The 18506-nt window shown below is 38.5% G+C and overlaps 1 long non-coding RNA gene across 2 annotated transcripts in view; it reads left to right on the top strand.

Annotated features, from left to right (window-relative positions):
- The window catches only part of LOC103680826, an 80163-nt gene that overhangs the window by 26573 nt on the left and 35084 nt on the right, over positions 1–18506 (top strand). Inside the window, exon 9 of one of the 2 annotated variants that reach the window (XR_573169.2) lies at positions 474–1326. The exons of the other annotated variant lie outside the window; for it this stretch is intronic. This is a non-coding gene — a long non-coding RNA (uncharacterized LOC103680826). Of the gene's footprint in view, positions 1–473; positions 1327–18506 lie in introns of those variants that run through there. 2 annotated transcript variants of the gene reach the window in all.

Raw genomic sequence — 18506 nt, 5'->3', positions numbered from 1 at the left:
TTTTGAGTATTCAGACATCGCTTTCCAAGAACTTTAAGTCTTTAAAAAAAGATAATCTGGTGAACTGTGCTTTGTTTTTTAGGATGAATGTGCAAATTTCTAGTTATTTCACTACCAATTTGGGGAAAACTTGTACATCTTTCAAAGGGTTATTACTTTCATTGTAGGTGTTGTAACTCAATCCCCAAAGGTTTACCAGTTTCCTTTCTTCATAAAAAAATGTTTTGGGGGAAATTGTATCTCTTCTTGGAATTCTGTAACGTAAAGGAAGGACTCTGCCAGTCAGCATCGCCAGTTCTCCCTGGGTCCTGGCATACAGAACATGAATTGGTTTCCAAGACAAAGCATTCAATAATCTGTATGCAAAGTAGTATTTTAACATAGCTCTGAATGTCATATCCAAATGTAAAGCTGCCTGTTGCCTCATGTGTGAAATCTACTCTCATTTAAATTTTGTGTTTCTTTGCAACTAGTGATGCTGGTATTTGCGGACAAGGCCTTGGAAACACATGTGACTGTCGTTAAAAGTAGTAAGATCTGTGACTTTTTCCACTGCTGCCTCTGTCTTCATGAAAAGAGTTCATGTGGAAGCCACCCCTGGGCCAAAAGAGTCGCTCTGCAGGGCTAAGGGAATAGAATGTTTTTGTCTTGGTATTATTTTCCAGTCTCTTCCAAGTTGGAGAATACGTTATGGTCACCAATATGTTGTGATCACCAGTGTTTTTGGAGAGCCCATGTTTAAAGGTACATGGTTTCTTTTCTCATTTGAATTCTAAATACTGTAACCGAGTGGATACTAGGTTATTTTCAGATTCCTTTGCCCAGGAACAGTCTGTTCAGTAGTTAAGTTTCGGTTTTTAGGAAGAAAGACTATTAGGATGTTTGTCTTTGCTCACATACAAAAGAGCATCCTGGGGCCAGCGTCCCAGCTGGTCCCTGTTCCTGATGACTTAAAGATACGAGCCATTTTTCTGAATGCATTTCATCTTGAGCTTTTGAGGTTGATTTGAGTTCAAAGTGCCAATTGAGGATGAAAAGTTACCAGAGAGTTTGCCTATTCATGAGGCACCTCACTTTTCATCTGGATCCCGTCACCCCATGCCTGGATCCCTTACTACTCCCACCACTTTCCTGTAATGGTGCTGATCCTTTGAACTATCTTTTTAATGCAGAGGCTCAATGACAAGACTGTGGTTAGACTCAGATCTCCTATTTAGGTAACAGGCTATACCAAAAATCTGGATTTTTAAAGTCATTAATTGTAGTAGTTGTATGAAGTACTGAGAACTGCATCTCACGTGACTTAGCAAAAGTAGTAAAAATGACTATAATCTATGACCAAAAAGGAATGTAAAAAAATATCTTTTATTTAGAGCATTAATTATTCACCATAATGTCAGCCAAGATTGTGTAGCTATTGCTGTGTAGGACGTTGCCTTAAAATTTAATGACACAAAACAGTGACTATTGTGTCTCATGAGTCCATGCGTGGGTAGACTGGGCAGTTGTGCTGGTCTGAGCCAGACCTAGCTGGACTCTCCTGTGTCTGTGGTCAGTTGGCAGGTCAGCTGTGGCTGGATGGGCCAAGATGGCCTCTCAGGACTAACCTCAGAGCTGGCATGCTGTCACCTCTGCTGCAGTCTACTGGCCAAAGCAAGTCACAAAGCCAGCTGAAATGCAAGGGGTGGAGAAATGAACTCCAGTACTTGAAGAAAGGAGCTGAATGTCACATTGCAAACAGCAGGGGTACATGGCTGGGGGCAGAATCGGGGACATTTTTGCAATTAATCAATGGCAATTGCTTTCTCAGATTGTGAGGAGCAGTGTTAATAGCCCCTCATATACCGGATTACACTGACTCTTTTACTCATGGTATACTCCATTGGCCAAAATCGAGATGTCAGGTTTTGAATTATCTATAGCCCTCATGAAGTTAGCATTTGAGGAAAATACCAGATGGTTCCATATTGCCTTTTTACACTAGTTACTACATTTCAACCTTGGTTTAATATAGACATAATTTCTCTATTTAATGGAGTCTTGATTTTTAAAATAGCCTGTTCTGAAAGTGTTTCTTCATTTTTTTCTTTCGTATATATGTGTATATAGATGTGTGTGCATGTATGTGTGTGGATATACATGTGTATTCATCTGTATACAAATGCATGTGTATAAATATGGATACACATATGCATATGTATGTACGTGTGTAAATGTCTGTATGTATATACATACTTGCGATTCCGCTTCTGCCACGATGCTAGTTAGCATCCTTGTTATTCTTTGGCACTCTGGGGCACTGCTTTGATTACTGATCATTCTAAAGGTTACTGAACAGAGGAGGAGATACTACCTGCCTCACTGGGGCCAAATAGTTACTCTATAGAGGGTGAAGATGTTAATAAGCGTGTTTATACATCCCTTCATGTGGTAGTTCTAATAGAAAAATCCATAGCCTCAGCAACAGGGACCTCAAAGTCTGGCCCATAATTTGCACCTGAGGTAGCTGCATTTATAACCCTCCATCAGTTGCAGGGTTGTCATCCCCATTAAGAATTTAATAAGCACCATCAGGCCTAGCTAACGCACAGAACACAGAGGTAGCCCCCTCCCCTGCCCAGCAAGCTGTTGCATGATTATAGAGTTGCTGGCATACACAAGGACCGGGACCTCCCCCATTTTCACCGACTTCATAAATCTCGACACAGACCTCACTTTGGGGCTCATATTATTAAGAGGAGACTACACAGGAAAAATAAACCCCATTTGGTAAAGTAAATGGTATGCCTGTTTCTGTAGCTACCTATGGTTTATTACTGCTGTATGTTATTTCCAGCAGTACTTCTAACAGCGATCATAAGGGACCTTTAAAGACTTGCTGATGCCTCTTGGGCAGTTTCAGAATAATACAGTTTATAAATAATTCTGCCTACACATCTTATGTCTTCAGGATTCCTTTTGCCTTGCTTTGTTTGTTATGAGTATATTTGCATGAAAACAGGTTATTTGGATATTTGTCCTTTGAGAACTATTGCTTATTCTTCTCCCCAAGTCAAACTCACATGATTTCCATGCCAGAGTCATTTCCACTACCAAGGAAAGATTTTCAGACTCTATTGAGGGGCACAACATAGGGACAGATAAGCTTCTAAGCAAGCACTGTGGTCTTACTGAAATTTGTGGGGTTTCTAACTTGTTTTTGTTAACTGAAGATTCAGACTTGGCTATTCGGAGTGCAACTTAAGTGTGGGTGTTTTGGGCAGGAGGAATGTTCACAGTAGAGTGACATTTAATTGTACAACAGGTGCATATCTTTTACAGATATCACCCCTCTCATGCAACAGAAGTTATATATTAGAATCAGTAAAATATTTGTGATTCTTTTTAATTCATATCATTTTTATTCTCCAAAAGCATTTAAAATATGAGCTCTTATATTCAGACTTTAATTTCTGCCTTCCCCATTTTGAGGATTTTTTTTTTAGGCATCAAATACCCATGTGTATTTGCAGTTAAACTAGTTTCTCTTTGAAATTCAGAAATACAAGTATGTCCCAAGGTTTGCAAAAAACACCTGTACAATTTTATTGCAGTATTTTGCGAAGTGTTTCACTGGAATATCTGTTAAAAATACGAATTCATGGCCCTTTGTCATTCTTGCTGAATCAGACTCTCTGGGTATAGAGGCAGTGCGTTTCCATTTTAAGCCAATCCCCTAGGTATTTCTTATGCATATTAAAGTTTGAGAAACACTGCTAAGCTTATCTCAAAATTAAATTTGATTATTAGAAAACTATATACCAGGACCACATTAATTTAATTCCATAGAGAATCATCTTCATGGTACGTGATTCACTATTTTGTGCTTGGTTTTTATCAAGAATCAGTATCAGAAATGACAACATGTAAAGTGATTCTGTACTTTTAAGAGACTAATATCAAAAAACAGTTCATTATATTGTTCTGAGACGCTCATACTGAAATCACAATACATTACCTTTTAATCTAACTAAACTGTTTAATTATAACATACATTTAAAAATGTAAGTGAATAGGAAGTATTCAGAATGATAAATTTTCCAAATGAACACATCCATGTCAACACTACTCAGACCAAGAACTAAAGCATTATTGACATTCCTAGTAGCCCCTTTGTGCCTCATAGAAGAGTAACCACTATCTTGGCTTCTATGACCATAGATTTGTTTTGTCAGCTTTTGAACTTCATGCAAATGAGATGAAAATGTATGTACTCTTTAGTATCTGGTTTCTTTTACTAAATATGTTTGCGAGATTCATCTATAACATCGCATATACTTGCAGTTTGTTTATTCGCATTGCTGTTTAGTATTTTACTTTATGATTATTCTACAATTTTCCATCCTCTTGTTGATGGATGTATTAGTTATCTATTGCTGCATAACAAATTACCTCAATTTGTAACAATTTGCACCTTGAAAAACAAACATTATCTCACACAGTTTCTGAGGTTCGGGAACCTGGGAGCAGCTTCACTGGGGACTCTGGCTCAGAGACTTTCATGAGATTGTGTTTAAACCACCAGCCAGGCTCAATTTCTGAAGATTTGACTGAGGCGATCTGCTTCCAAGTTCACTTACGTGTCTGTTGGCAGAAGGCTTCAGTTCCTCACCACACCTCTCTTCATAGCATTTCTCATGATAGGGCAGCCGGCTTCCCCAAGACATTGATGAGAAAGGCGCAGGGGGGGGGAGCGGAAGGGAGGGTGGGAGAAGGAGGTGGGAGGAAGAAGGACAGAAGAGTAGGTCAGAAGAGGGGATTGGAGGGGAAGAGAGAAGGTGAGAAGCTCCAGGCTTTGATAAGGAATCTGAGAAGCCACATGCCATCACTTCTGCCATAGTCTGTTGGTCACACAGACTAGCCCTGTTACAATGTGAGAGGAGATTCCAAGAGGGTGTGACTATCAGAAGGCAGGGATCATAGCAGACCATCTCACAGGCTGGCTACCACAGTGGCTACTGGAATAGTTGTCAATTTGTGGCTAATATGACTAGTGCTGCTTGAGCATTCCTTCATATATTTTGTAAGGATACTATGCATTTCTCTTAACTATATACCTCGTGGTGGAATTCCTGCATCTTATATGGACATTTACCTCTAGTGAGGTAGTACTGAAGAGTTTGACAAAGTGCTTATAATAATTTCCACTTTTGTAATACTCTAGGTGCTCTATCCTTGAGAATACCTGAGACTGTGGATTCCATTTCCATCATTCCAGGATTGTGTATGATGGAACCTCATTGTGATTTTAATTTGCACTCCTCTGATCATTAATGATACTGATTCCTTTTTCATATATTTATTGTCATTTGGATTTTCTCTTTTGTGAATCTCTATTCTAGTATTGGGCCCAATTTTTAAGTGGGTTGCCTGCCTTTTATTATATTGGCCTGTAGAATTTCTTTCCATATTTTGAATATGGTCCTTGGTAGGCTATATGTATTATAAATATCTTCTCCCACGTGGTGGCATACGGTTGCACTCTTTTAACAATGTTTTTCAATGAACAGAGGTTCTTAATTTTAATATGGTTTAATTTGTCATCCTTTTTTTTTTCTGAACCTTGCTTAAGAAGTCTTTGCTTACTCAAGCTCATGTATAAATTTGCTTATGTGTTTTCCTAAAATCTTTATTCTGTAATCTTTCACATTTAAATCTACAATCTGTTTAGTGATATATATATGTGTATATATATACACATATATATATGATAATATATCTTGCCCAAGGAAGTTCATAACAAGAATCAAAAGTAAATTTGCAATTGAAAATCAGTGTAGTACACTATAGTATTAGGAAAAAATAGGACAAAATTATATGATCATGTTAATGTACACAGAATAGTACATAATTAATTTGATACTCATTGTAATAAAATACACACACAGGCATACACACATACCAAGTATACTTTTAGCAAATGAGGAAAAGAACTACCTATTTTTAAATATCTGATTTTTAAAAATATATACAAATGTATACAGCAAACATCATGCTTTGTGGTAAAATGCTAAAAGTACCCCCTTCAATTGAGAAAACAAGAAAAGGACACTGCTATCACCACTTCTTTACAATATAGAAGTTGAAGTCCTATATAGTGTAATAAGTCAAGAAAAAGACTTACTGAAACAAAGATACAAAACTGCCATTGTTTCTAGACGGCTTGATTATGTGTCTAGGAAACAAAAGAATTTGTCTGCTGTTAGAACAGATAGGTAACCCTAGCAAGGTCTCTGGATACTATATCAATGAACAGACTAATTGCATATCTACATACCAGAAACAAATATAATTTTTTAAAAAGATTTTTAAAAAGATACCATGTGCATTAGAGAATATCAAATATCAAAAAATAACTTAGATGCAAGATGTATAATGCCTCGAACTTAAAACTACAAAATATTATTGAGAGAAACTTAAAAAGCTAAATAATGATGGCATATACCACGGCCATGGATTGGCAGATTTACAATACCAACTCAGTCAGAATCAGAATCTCTGCTTTTTTTTTTTTTTTTGAATTGGCAAGCTGACTGTAAAATGCATTTGGAAAAGTAAAGATCTAAAAATGCCAAGACAATCTTGAAGAATAAGAATAGAGTTGGAAACCTTTCATTACTAGATAAAAGCTATAGTAATTAAGATAGTATTGGTTTGACATAGAGGAACAGTCCAACAGAACATAATAAAATGCTCAGAAAAATGACCCTTTCATACAGAGTCAATTGATTTACGAGAACGATCACCCTACGCAGTGAACACGCAATGGTCATGGCACTGGATCTCCTGAATAATCATATGGGGAGAAAGAATCTTTACTCCTACCTCATACCACATACACAAGTCAAAACACTTTAAGCTTAATAGTACAAAAATAAGTGGCTTTTCTAAAAACTTAGCATTCTTTTTTATCAGTTACAGAACTATATTTTTATTTGTTCATTTGTCTTTGCTTTAGCTATCTGGGAACTCATGAATAAAGCATGTCTGTTTACTGTTATTTTCTTGAATCCAAGATTTTGGGCACAACTCTCTTGTCCTTTTATTGCATGCTTCTTATTCTTTCATTCTTGCTTTAATGAGTCCATTTTATAACTCTCTCCTTTTTGAAAGTTATTTTAAAACTTCTTTTTTTTTAAAATAGTCAGGGTATAAATAATGAAAAAAATCAATCAAGGAGGCAAGTTAAACTTTTTTTCGAAATTTTGAAGCCCGATTGAATTGTCAAGAAGACTTATAGCTCATATAGTAATCCTTGTAATTGCACTTTGAAAAAATTATAACTATCCAACATCATATTGCTAGGACATATTATGCATATAAATATTACATGGAATATTTTTTAAGTGTTAACATATGTGTCAGTATTTTTAAAAATAAGTACCATTTACATGGAGAAAGAATCTACTTTTTATAAACCACATGTATTCTATACTTATTTGTTCTGTAGTCCTCACATGGAAGGAGCAGGTAGGAGAGAAGGAATAACTTTTCTGAAGGTAGCAAGTATAATGACTGAGTCCTTCCAATCTTGTTAATGATTAAAAGCATAGGCCTTAGAGTTACCAAACCAACCTGAGTAGGAATCCCAGCACTACCACTTAGTGACTGTAATCTATGGACAAGTTACTCGGTCTTTCTTAAGCTTCAGTTTTCTTTATATCCAAAGTGGGTATAATAATACCGACCTCGTACCTACAGGCATGGCTCCACATATGGCTGAATGCATGCACAAGACTGATTGTTTTGTAGGGTGTGATTTCTCCAAATCTTGCAATCTGTCCTTGAAAAACTTAATCTTGAGATTCTGGAATAGACTAAAACTTGGACACCTATATGGAAGAAGCTGGCTGAATATGGAGTAGCTGAACGAGAAGAGCAGGTTAAAAACTCAAATGATGTGGGGCAAATCAGAAATTCCGCGCACTGCGTGCAGCCCATCAATCACAACGAGGACCCGGGGAGTTGTAGCCTCTGCAACTGTAGACACTGTGGCGTACTGGGAAGCCCTGCGGTGCTGGCGGGCTCTCTGAGCTCCCATTCCACCTAACACATGTGGCAATAAAGTGCAGCGCAGGTTACCCACATTAGAGCAACAGCTACAGCCTCAAAATAACATTTTTAACGACTTCTCTAGTCTGCATTTGGGAAGATCAGTTTGGACCTTGAGTCTTGTCTTTCTCTAAGGTTAAAACACCTTTCCCATCAGAGCCCTGCATTTGGGACAATCCCAGTCACAGTGTACTTCCCAGAGAGTATTTTGTCTGATTTAGAATGCCCAGAGGGTATTCTTTGATCCAAAATGTAAGGTTAGCAGCTAAAACCAGAAGCAGGATGTCTGCGGTGGTGGGAGAAGTCTGAACATAGTCAGGAGGTTGGGTGGGGATGGTTTGGGGAAAAAGTCATGTTTCCTCCTTTCCCACTCCAGTCTGGCTGCCAATGATTTTAGGTCCTGTCATTGTTGGCAAAGGCATATTTCATCAGCAAACTGAAACTGTACCCCATGTTGCATGGGCAGTTTCTAGGTTCTTTGTTCCCTTCTGCTGACACCCATATCTATCACATTTGCAATCTCTTACTTGACTGTTCCCATTGCTCAGGTGACCAGAAGCACCATATCAAGATGCACATAAGGAAACATTTTTGATATTTAATACTAAGTCATCCCCCAAACCCCCACTCCACCATCACCAGGAACCTGCCATTTCTGATGACCGTACAGAATATTTTGTTTCAGGACAGGGAACAGAATACAGAAATATGTCCTTCATTTTGCCAGGACCCTGTTATCCTAAGAATCCACTACTCCTTATGTTCTATTGAAGTTATATAGTTTGTAAAGTACAGGTTAATAGCCAACAAGCCAAATTAAAATGCAGCAAAGACTTATTGTCATTTTGAAATCTCACTGCAGAAAGAAAAGGTCCGAGTAGACACTCTAGTAAGCAAATTTAGGGAAGTTCAATTTTACGCAGTTGTAAGAAGCATATAGACATGCACATATCTAAAATTAAGCAATGCTAGAGAAAAAACAAATTCACTTTTCAAAAATGATTAGAGTCTAGAAGCGAATTTGCTATCACACAGTAATTTGCTAAACTGAAGCAGGAGTTATTTTGGATTGAATTTGTTACATAGCTCATGCATGAGATGATCTGTTGCTTGTTCGTGTGAAGTTGTTTTCACACTACGAAACGGCAGAGGGGAAAAATGTATTCTGTCTGAGGCATTGTAAAAACATTGAAAGCTCCGACGGAGGCTTTTTGTAGAGGTATCTGACTACAACTTGTCATTTACACTTTACGGGCCAATAATTGGTAAGCCAAAGCCGCAGATGCTTAGCTTTCAGAATTATCTCTTAATGTGTACTGGGTTCAGAACCCAACTCCGGCAGCATGACAAGTGTCACTCATGTGATTACACTGCCACCGTGTGGTTTTAAGGATCCCCTTCAATTAAAAACTATATCAAAAGAAATGGTCTCTTAGAAAAAAGCAAATGATAATCATCTAAGCATCGTCTCTGTTTTTCTCCTTCATTTGTCCTCAGTTACAACCCCACAGCTACTCTGTGGATTATCATAGGTGGTAGGGCAGTAGAATGACAACATAGAGCTGGTTGGTATAGGTATGATTCTAACTACTCTGCATAATTCATGAAGGGTTCAGCTTCTGCCTAGTGAATGTCATCAAGATGTTTGCTAGGAGATGCTACCTTCACTGACCTTTTCTGCATCAATCTGGCATTTACAGTGTTCAGAGGAATCTGAAAAATTCCCTATAGGCATCTATAGGCAAGTGGATCTCAAACTGAGGTCCTCAGACCGGTAGCATCAACATCCCTGGGGAACTTGTTAGAAATGCAAATTCTTCGGCTCCATCCCATATACTAAGTCAGAAACCCTGGGCCCTGGAACTCTGTGTTTTAATAAGCCCTTCAGGAGATTTCGATGTTTGCTAAAGCTTGGGAACAGCTGCTACAATCATACCTGTCTTGAGGTGGATTAACACATATTTTCCTAATAGAGTTAAATTTAGCAGCACCTGCTCCTGGCTGCTGAAAAAAAATTCCAAAGAAAGATGCAAGAGAAAGGTCCCAGGACTTCCCATGAATATGGTCGCTCAGCACCCGGGAGCTGCCCCTGGGAAGGAAGAAGCAGAACAGCTGTGAGGCTTCCCATTCCCATCAACTGCTGTGTCAACGCTTTCTTGCCTCTTTAACTCCACCTAATGGAAATGCTATAATCAATCAAGAATAAATCTTTCAGCCTTTTGGGATTATTGGAGCATACCAGAACAGCAGTCTGATATGAGTGGATATTATACAGAGGGCCACTTTTTCTGACATAAAAGTGCAGTTTTAAGAAGAGAAGTTAAAAATGTGAAAGTCCTCCGGTGTCTAAAAATATTAAGGAATACTGGAATGGTAGGAAGATTCCCTGCCCTGTCACGGGGGTCGACCACTGAGCTGCTTCCTAACTCCACTAACTGTGGTCATGCAAGGAGGTTGACCCCAAGCTGCCAGGACTTCGGATTTTTAAGAAAAGTCCAGAAATCAGAATTTTTATATGAAATATTCCCATTTTTAAACATGGGTTTCATTGTAAGTGCATGTTTAATTTAAAAATGAAAACATATCTACCTGTTAAGGAAAATTGTGGATGGCAACCTCAACTCGTATTTATAACTATGGACACGTCTTGTACTTAAGTAATTTGTATCTGTGTGTTTTCTTCTCTATATGTATAAATACATCTATACAAAGCCTGGACAGCCAGTATCTCAACACATGAAGAAAACACCCTATTCAGCAATGAAGGGCTTCAAACTGACTAAAGATCAAGAATTTAAAAGATGCCTGAATTCAAAAAGTACATCACTTGAAGTGCCATGCTTGAAGATATATTTCTACTAATGTGAAGTATGCTTTCACAACAATTCTAAAGCTTACAAATGTCACAACATACACAGAGTAAAAGTACTGAGGGTATAGAAATTACTTGTACTGTGGCTTTTTCTTAGGAACATATAAAATACTTCAAAAATACCAAGCTCGCAAATATATTTAGGCATGAATTTGGAGCCCAAATCATGTTTTAATTGTATATTTTTAAAATCCCTGGCTCTGAAAGGAGTGCTTAAAGACAGCTGCTGAATTAATAGAAGAATAATTAGATGTCACCCACATGAATTTTCTCTACCAGGCATGCTCTCTCTAGCTTGACCCTCACTGCTGTCACTGCATCCAAGATTCAGAAAATGCTGCTTTATTCCCTTGCAACTCATAGATTTTCTCAAAGATATTAAGGATAAAATCAACTTTAGATGGACTCTTGGTTTTTCCTTGTAGTTTCCTTCTAAATCTAATGAAATTCCAAGTGTCTCCACTGGTGATGATATCTTTAAGATTGTCTGGTAGGAGAACTAGCTCTGGGGTGGATAACAATACTCACTCTGAGCTGAAGCATGTTCTGGTCACAAGGCCAATGCCTAGATATATTCCCACCCTTCTGTATAGTAAGAGACTCTCCTGGGGGCTAGTTCTTCAGATATGTTGCCCTATTTAATGAGATTCTCCAACCCAAGTATCTTGCCCCATAGCATAGCATTGTGTTTAGGATTCTGACCACAGGAATGCTTTACTTTTTCTTCTCATTGCTTTTAGGGTTTCAAGAGTATCATACTAAAATGTGTATTACTCTTGGTAGGGAAGAAAACATGGTATTTTTCTCATCCATTCGGAAATATTGTTGGAAATTTTGCATTGGAACAGAAGAGAGCAGGATGGATATGTTTAAGACTTCTACGTGGTTCTTGACCAGGAGAAGCACAGAAACCAGGAACCAGAAAAAATAATGGCACAAAAGTATAATTAATGTTTGAAAAAAATGCTGCGAATCCAACAAAGGGGGGAAAAAAAACAAGAACTCTGTCTCAAAGGATCTAGAATGTTTGCACAAGTAGTCTTTGAACTGGATCTCGCAGGATTAATAGGCACTTACCTGGTGAAGGAGGAGGAGACAAAATGTAAAGAAAAGCTGGTTGTTTCTTGTGACTAGACTATTTGTCAACCATGGCATCTTAGAAGTACCGCACAGGGTCCCTGTAGTGAATCTAATAGCTATTCTTTGAACACAAGAGTAAGTAAGTGGAAGAATGATTTGTGTTTTGTAGGGCAGCATGAGTAATGGACAAAATAAAAGTAGAAAGATTAGTTAGGGACAAAGACCATAAAACTCTAAATTTTATTCTGTGGATCAGTGTCATCTTTTGAATCAGTGTCATCAAGATCTATTGAAGTACTTTTTAAAAATGCAGATTCCTGAATCTTACCCCAGGTCCTGTGAATCAGTACCTCTCAGAGAGTGACCCAAGGAATCGTCATGTTCTGCACTCTGTGAAAACCACAGCTGGAAACAATGCCCAATTTGTAAAACATAATTTTTAAACTTTTTTGGGTACTCAACATCTTAGAGGATCTATCAAAAGCTATGGAAATTCTTCCTAGAAAAACATATGTGCACATTCATTTTTACTAATAACTCCAGAGAGATCATGAAACCACTGAGATTAACTATTAACTCATGGACTCAAATTAATAACCCCTGACACCAAGCTGTCTAACAAGAAATTTAGAGAAAGTCAGGTGAGAATCATTGTTACCAGGAGTTACAGTGAGGGAAGGGGTTTAGATGAAATTGAAGAATACACACAAACCGCTTCTTTATAACTGTTTTGTCTAGGAGCACCCTAATCTCATTTTGTCAACATTTACTGTAAAAGGGACGTGTTCCCATCTAAAGAGAGAAGAATTTATGCTGGGATCCAGGGAGCTTCTTGGTCATTTCCATCGTAAGTAAGGCATTTAACAAAAAATTGGAGTGTTTCAAAAGGAAAAAAAAAAATGGGAGGATTTAATGAACATTTAAAAACTGATACATTGTTTTGTCCTGTTTCAAATAACAAATGAAGTTGTTGGCATTCTAGAAAGTGTATGAGTTAACTGTTTTTATACTTAAAACTTCACATATTTAGATCATATCTAAAAATCTTACTCTCTTTCTGATAATGTAGCATTTGGGAACCATACTATGGTTCTATTTCCTCCAAAATTGAGAGCCGTATCTGCAAATAACAACTAAAATGGTCTATTGCTGGAGATATGTCACATGGAACAAGATAAAGTCTATGCAAACAGCCCTGTAGAAAAGTCATGGCTGAACTCTAATGACCTAGATTATTTAATGCAAACATTGTGTGCAACTTTGGAGATTTAGGGCAGCCCTCCCTCTAGTCAACTCAAGCAAGCCTGTTTATGTGACACCAAGGCAGAAACAGTTCAGAGACACAACTGGCTATTCTTTGTAAATGGGGCAGAATCACTGAACTTTATCCAAACTTGGAGCAGAGTCAGAAATAGGGTGAGAGGGAATGTTCCACAATGAGGGAGGAAAGGGCTTCATAAAGTTCAGAGCATTACACAGAGTGAAGGAGTTAATCATGTATCAGCTAACAGCAGAGAGTACCATCTTGCAAACATTTAGCCTTTGATGGGCAAATAACATCATACTGTGCTTCCCAACCTGCATCCCGATTTCTCCCTCCACTGTTGTTTTGGAAGTTAGCTTGTATTGGTAGATGTTGACTGTGTCCTTCTGAGAGCTTACAAGGCCCCTGTTGTGGGAAGGTGGGGCAGCTTTTTTCTTCACCCTCCAACAGGAGTCACATGAGCTGTTTCCAGGTGTTTTGCATTACCAGCAGTGTTCCGGCAAACATCTCTGTGCCCGCCGCCTGGTGCACGTGAGGCAGGGTTTACTGGGGTTTCTACTGGGTGTGGATTTGCTGGGGCAAGGGACACTGCATCTTCAACTTTGTTTACTAAAGCCAAATTGCTGTCCAAAGTAGGTGAACCTGTTATGGGGGAGCTGTAGTTGCCTTACTCTGTTGTCTAACTTGTGTCAGGTTTTCAGAGGAAATATTATTTTTATTTGCCTCTCCCTGATTACTAGTGAGGTTTTGCATCTTTTTATACATTGTCTTTTCAAGTGTGTTCTTCCATGAATTGCCGATTAATGTCCTATGCCCATTTTTGTAAGGGCCAAGCACTGATCAAAGCCCTTCGTGTGTACCCATAAAGTGCCGAAGAGCACTGCCCTCTTTGAGCTTACATTCTAGTGAGAGAAAACTAGTAAGAAACAATAAACCCCCAAACACGCATAATCTGTAGCACGATGGGTGATAAGTACTATTGGAAAAAAACCAAAGTAGAACAGGTCAAGTTAATGGAATCAGGAACACAGGATAGGCAAAACAGCTGATAGCAGTAAGGAGTGGTCGAGGTGGATCTCCTGGAGAAGGCAAGAGTTGAGTCAAAGTGAGAGTTCCAGGGCAGTGAGAGGCCAGGGGCTGCAGCCTGAGCGGAGAGACAGGAAGAGCTACCGAGATGAAATCAGAAAAGCAGAGGGTTGTTATATAGGGCCTCGTGGGCCACTGTGGGGGTGCTACTGACGGACTTCGTGCGGAGGAGTGACATGATTGGCCGTGTTACATATAAAAGAACCATTCGTGATAAATTCTCAAATGCTTACGTACTAAGTTTCTACATAAAGAGCAACTTGCCTAAATCCCTCCTTCCTGTGGGAACAATCTGATTATAGATCAGCTAAGACTGGGAAACACTGAAATGGATTAGTCCTTGTGCTTGAATGAACAACCAAGGTTTAGGACGTGGGTAAGCTGGGTGAGTTCTGGGAGCTTTTACATGTTTCCTCTGGCAGCTCTGGGCTGTTGCCTTTGACCTCCATCCTGTCGCTTACCCACTTGCCCCTCAGGGGTAAAACTGCTCACTGCTCTGGCTGCCAACTCCGTGCCAGGCCCTGGGCCAGCTGTTGTTTAAACATCATCTCTAATACCTGGCAGCATGATGTAGGGAAAGCATCATCACTTTCATTTTGGAGAGCTAAAATAGAAGCCAAATCTGCCCAACTGCAGGTCCCCAATCCCTTCATTACACTACCGGGCCCACTGCGAATGGTAGGGCAGCAGTAGTATTTCTCTTAACTGGATGGCAATGAGGATTCAAACAAGATGGCACTGAATAATACATAAGGCCACACTAAGATTTAAAAAGAAATAATAATTATTTTAATTTATATGAATTCTGAAGCACTCAGCTTCTATCTTTGAAGCTGGCGTATAACAAGAGCTGTTTCTTCTCTTTTCCTCTGTTTTGGCACTTGAAACACATTTATGCGATGAATTTTGGGTCTCTAGGAAGATCTATCCTCGTTTTTTAGGCAAGTGTAGTTTCAATCTAATATGCTAATCTGATATGCTAATGTATTATCGAAAGCCAGAGTAAATGACTCGTTCAAAGTGTTCCGACAGATTTAAAATTTTGAAAGAGGAAAAACTTCTACCCCAGTGGGCTGTGAATAACAAACAACATTTTATTTTCTTCTACCTGAGTGAGAACCCTCCACAGAGTGAGAGGTCTCTTCTCTTCAAGTATATTTGTGAATTCTTGTGCTTCCTGTGCTGGTAGCACATAGTCCCAGCCCCGAATGAGTTCTATCACTTTGCAAATTAAGGAAGCAATTTACGCCTCCAATTCAGGAATTTTCAAAGGCAGCCTTAGCTAAGGGATGCTTATGTTATTTTTTTACCTAACTATGTAAAGACCAAATAATGAGTCTTTTTTTTTTCCGAGTCTGAAAGTGTATAATACACGTTCCCTTTAAGTACACTTTATTTTTAAACTAACTTCAAGATAGATGGGTCAGAGTAAGTTATTTCAACATTAGATTGTAATAAATTGCTAGGCATATCATGATTTACTGCAAATAAATGTTGACGGCTGAACTCGGGAACCTTGGGCGGATGTGGACTCGACAACCCAGTCACTAAATGGTGACCTGAAGCGGTCCTGCCTGTTTTATGTCCCAGCTTGGTCTGGAAGAGCTCTTTCAAGTGCGCCTCAGTTGGGTGGACTTGGGATCCGGGGATTAAGGTGTGTGCACGTGTGTTGCTGTATTCAGTTGGAGGACACATTTTCTCCTTGCAGATCACTCTTTGTAACAACCAAGAAGAGGCAAAACAAAGTACACAGAACAATGTTTAAAATTACATCTGATTATTTATTTTGAAAAATCTACCCCTATACATTCATATATTTGGAAGGAGAAGAAGAAGGAGAAGGAGGAGGAGAAAGAGAAACCTGAAGATAAAAACAGTGTCCTGATACATTTCTCCATCACATGGACACATCTTGGGAAAGAAAACTTATTAGCAACCTTCATTACTTGTCTAGAATAAAAGTTTGCCTGTTCAAGAATTGCCTCTCCTTGCTAGGCTGTTCTAGCCGAGTTTCCCTTTCTCATATGGGAGATTTAACTGGAAATAATAGTGGCCTGTCCTTGCTTGATAGCGTTTCTGCATAAGCATTTAAAAGAAAAGCTTACTATGTTGAGGTAGTCTGGTGAATTCTTTCTTTGCAAGGGCAAAAACACTAGTTTACTTGTTCAAGATGATAAAGAGTTTAAGACCAGAGTTCATAACATGAACTTATCCCATGACACCCCCTCCTCCTTGCACTTGATGAAAACATGCCCATGTGACGTGAATTTGGAAACTGAATCCACCGAACACACTCAGCGTTTGGTGCCAGATTTGGACTGTGACATTCAAACTTCTGCCATGGCTGTTGCAATGTAAATAGGAAATTCTAAATGTGATCTGAATTGCCCTTTGGGGAGTTTTACACTGAGAGACGGTACATTTCCAAGGTAGCCAATACTTAATACGGAGCAAGCCCAGTGGTTGGGTTGGAGAATGTTCTGCTTCAGAGCAAAGGTTGACAGGAAACTCTGCACGCCTTCAACTGGATTGAGGGAATTTGGCGGTTGACACAGCCATATATAGTGTTGAAATAGTTTCTCTTGTTAGAAATGTTTTAGATTAGCCCATGAAAATAAGTACCTTTATTATTCACTTACAGTGATTCGGTTTTGAGGAGGACAGTTGCCTACATAGATCCTAGTTTAGAGATTGGCATAAGCAAATGATTGGTTTTTAATTAGCAGCAAGCTTTCATAATTATTAGAAGTCAGCCTTTCCTGTAACTGAAGCACCCATGCTAGCAAATATACTTTCTCAGCAAACAGACACGCTCAGACTTTTCCCATGCAATGCAACTGAGCAGCTGGGTACTGCTACGTCGCACACAGAAAATGCATCATACGTTAATATTTTATCAAATGATGTTTCCAGAATTTTTAAAGGAAGAGTTAAATTCAAGGGCACTGAAATGTGTATATTTTGTGATATTACCTGATATAAAATTTTAGTTGATTCCACCCATAAATGAATTTAGAAGTGGAGATTTCTTTAGAATGTGGGATGAAGCAGCGCTGAGAGAAATGCATTGTTGCAATTCTCCACTAGAGGGCCATAGCTCCCTCTTCCCTGCGTGGGTCTGGGCCAGAACACACACACACACACACACACACACACACACACACACACACACACACAAGGTAAATGTTACAGTGTTATTATTTTTCTCTCAAATTCATTGTTTTATATATCTTATATATAATAAAGATATGAAAAGTAGAAATATTTTTTAAAAATAATAGTGCAGAAGAGTGTAGAGTGGAAAGCTTCACTGCCAGTTCTCCCCCCCCAACCCCCCTCAGGTTTTATTTTTACACAAATATGCTTGCACCAAACATTTTTGTGTTTTGCTTACTTATTTACTAAACTAAATATTCTACACATCTCCTCCTATCAGTTCACACGTAGCTGACTTTTCTTCCATATGGCTTTGGAATACTCTTTTGTAAGCCTCTAAAACGATTTGTTTACTAAATCCCCTAAAAATGGAAATTTAGATTATTTTCAGTATTCTTCTATTTAAAAAATACTGTGGTGAGCATTCTTGCATTTTTTTCTTTGCACAGATCTGAGAGTTCCTCCTTAAGTTAAATCCTCTCGCTGCATAATTGAGGGCTTGTTTGTTTACAACTTTAATAGACGTTGCAAGTGAAGTCTATCTCCAAAAACCACCCCAACCACAACCACAACAAAACTGGCACTGATTTAGAATCACACTATGTGTGAAGCCTCTAGCCCTGGCACTGGCAAACACAAGGTGTGTAAAACCTTATAATCTTTGTCAATTTGTCAAAGGAAAAAATAGTAACTCAACAGTAGTTTAAAAATGTTCAGGTCTATGATAACCTCAACCAGTGAACTAAATTGAAAATTGAAAAAAATGAACTTGAGAAAATGATTATACTGATTTTTATCAGAAGATGGAAGCAGGATAACCAGTTGTTCATAGTTGCAGAAAAAAATAATTAGTTTCCATCAACTAGTGATCTAAATAAATATTTCATATTTTCCCCAATAGTCTATATTGTTTGAAAACATTTTGTCAGAAAATTGAAGTGAGCAGACATGATAGAT

This window comes from Ursus maritimus, unplaced genomic scaffold, assembly GCF_017311325.1.
Source record: "Ursus maritimus isolate PB19 unplaced genomic scaffold, ASM1731132v1 scaffold_4, whole genome shotgun sequence".
NCBI classification, from domain to species: Eukaryota; Metazoa; Chordata; class Mammalia; order Carnivora; family Ursidae; genus Ursus; species Ursus maritimus.
Note: the sequence above shows the minus strand (reverse complement) of the source record. Positions and strands in the feature narration are given on the sequence as shown.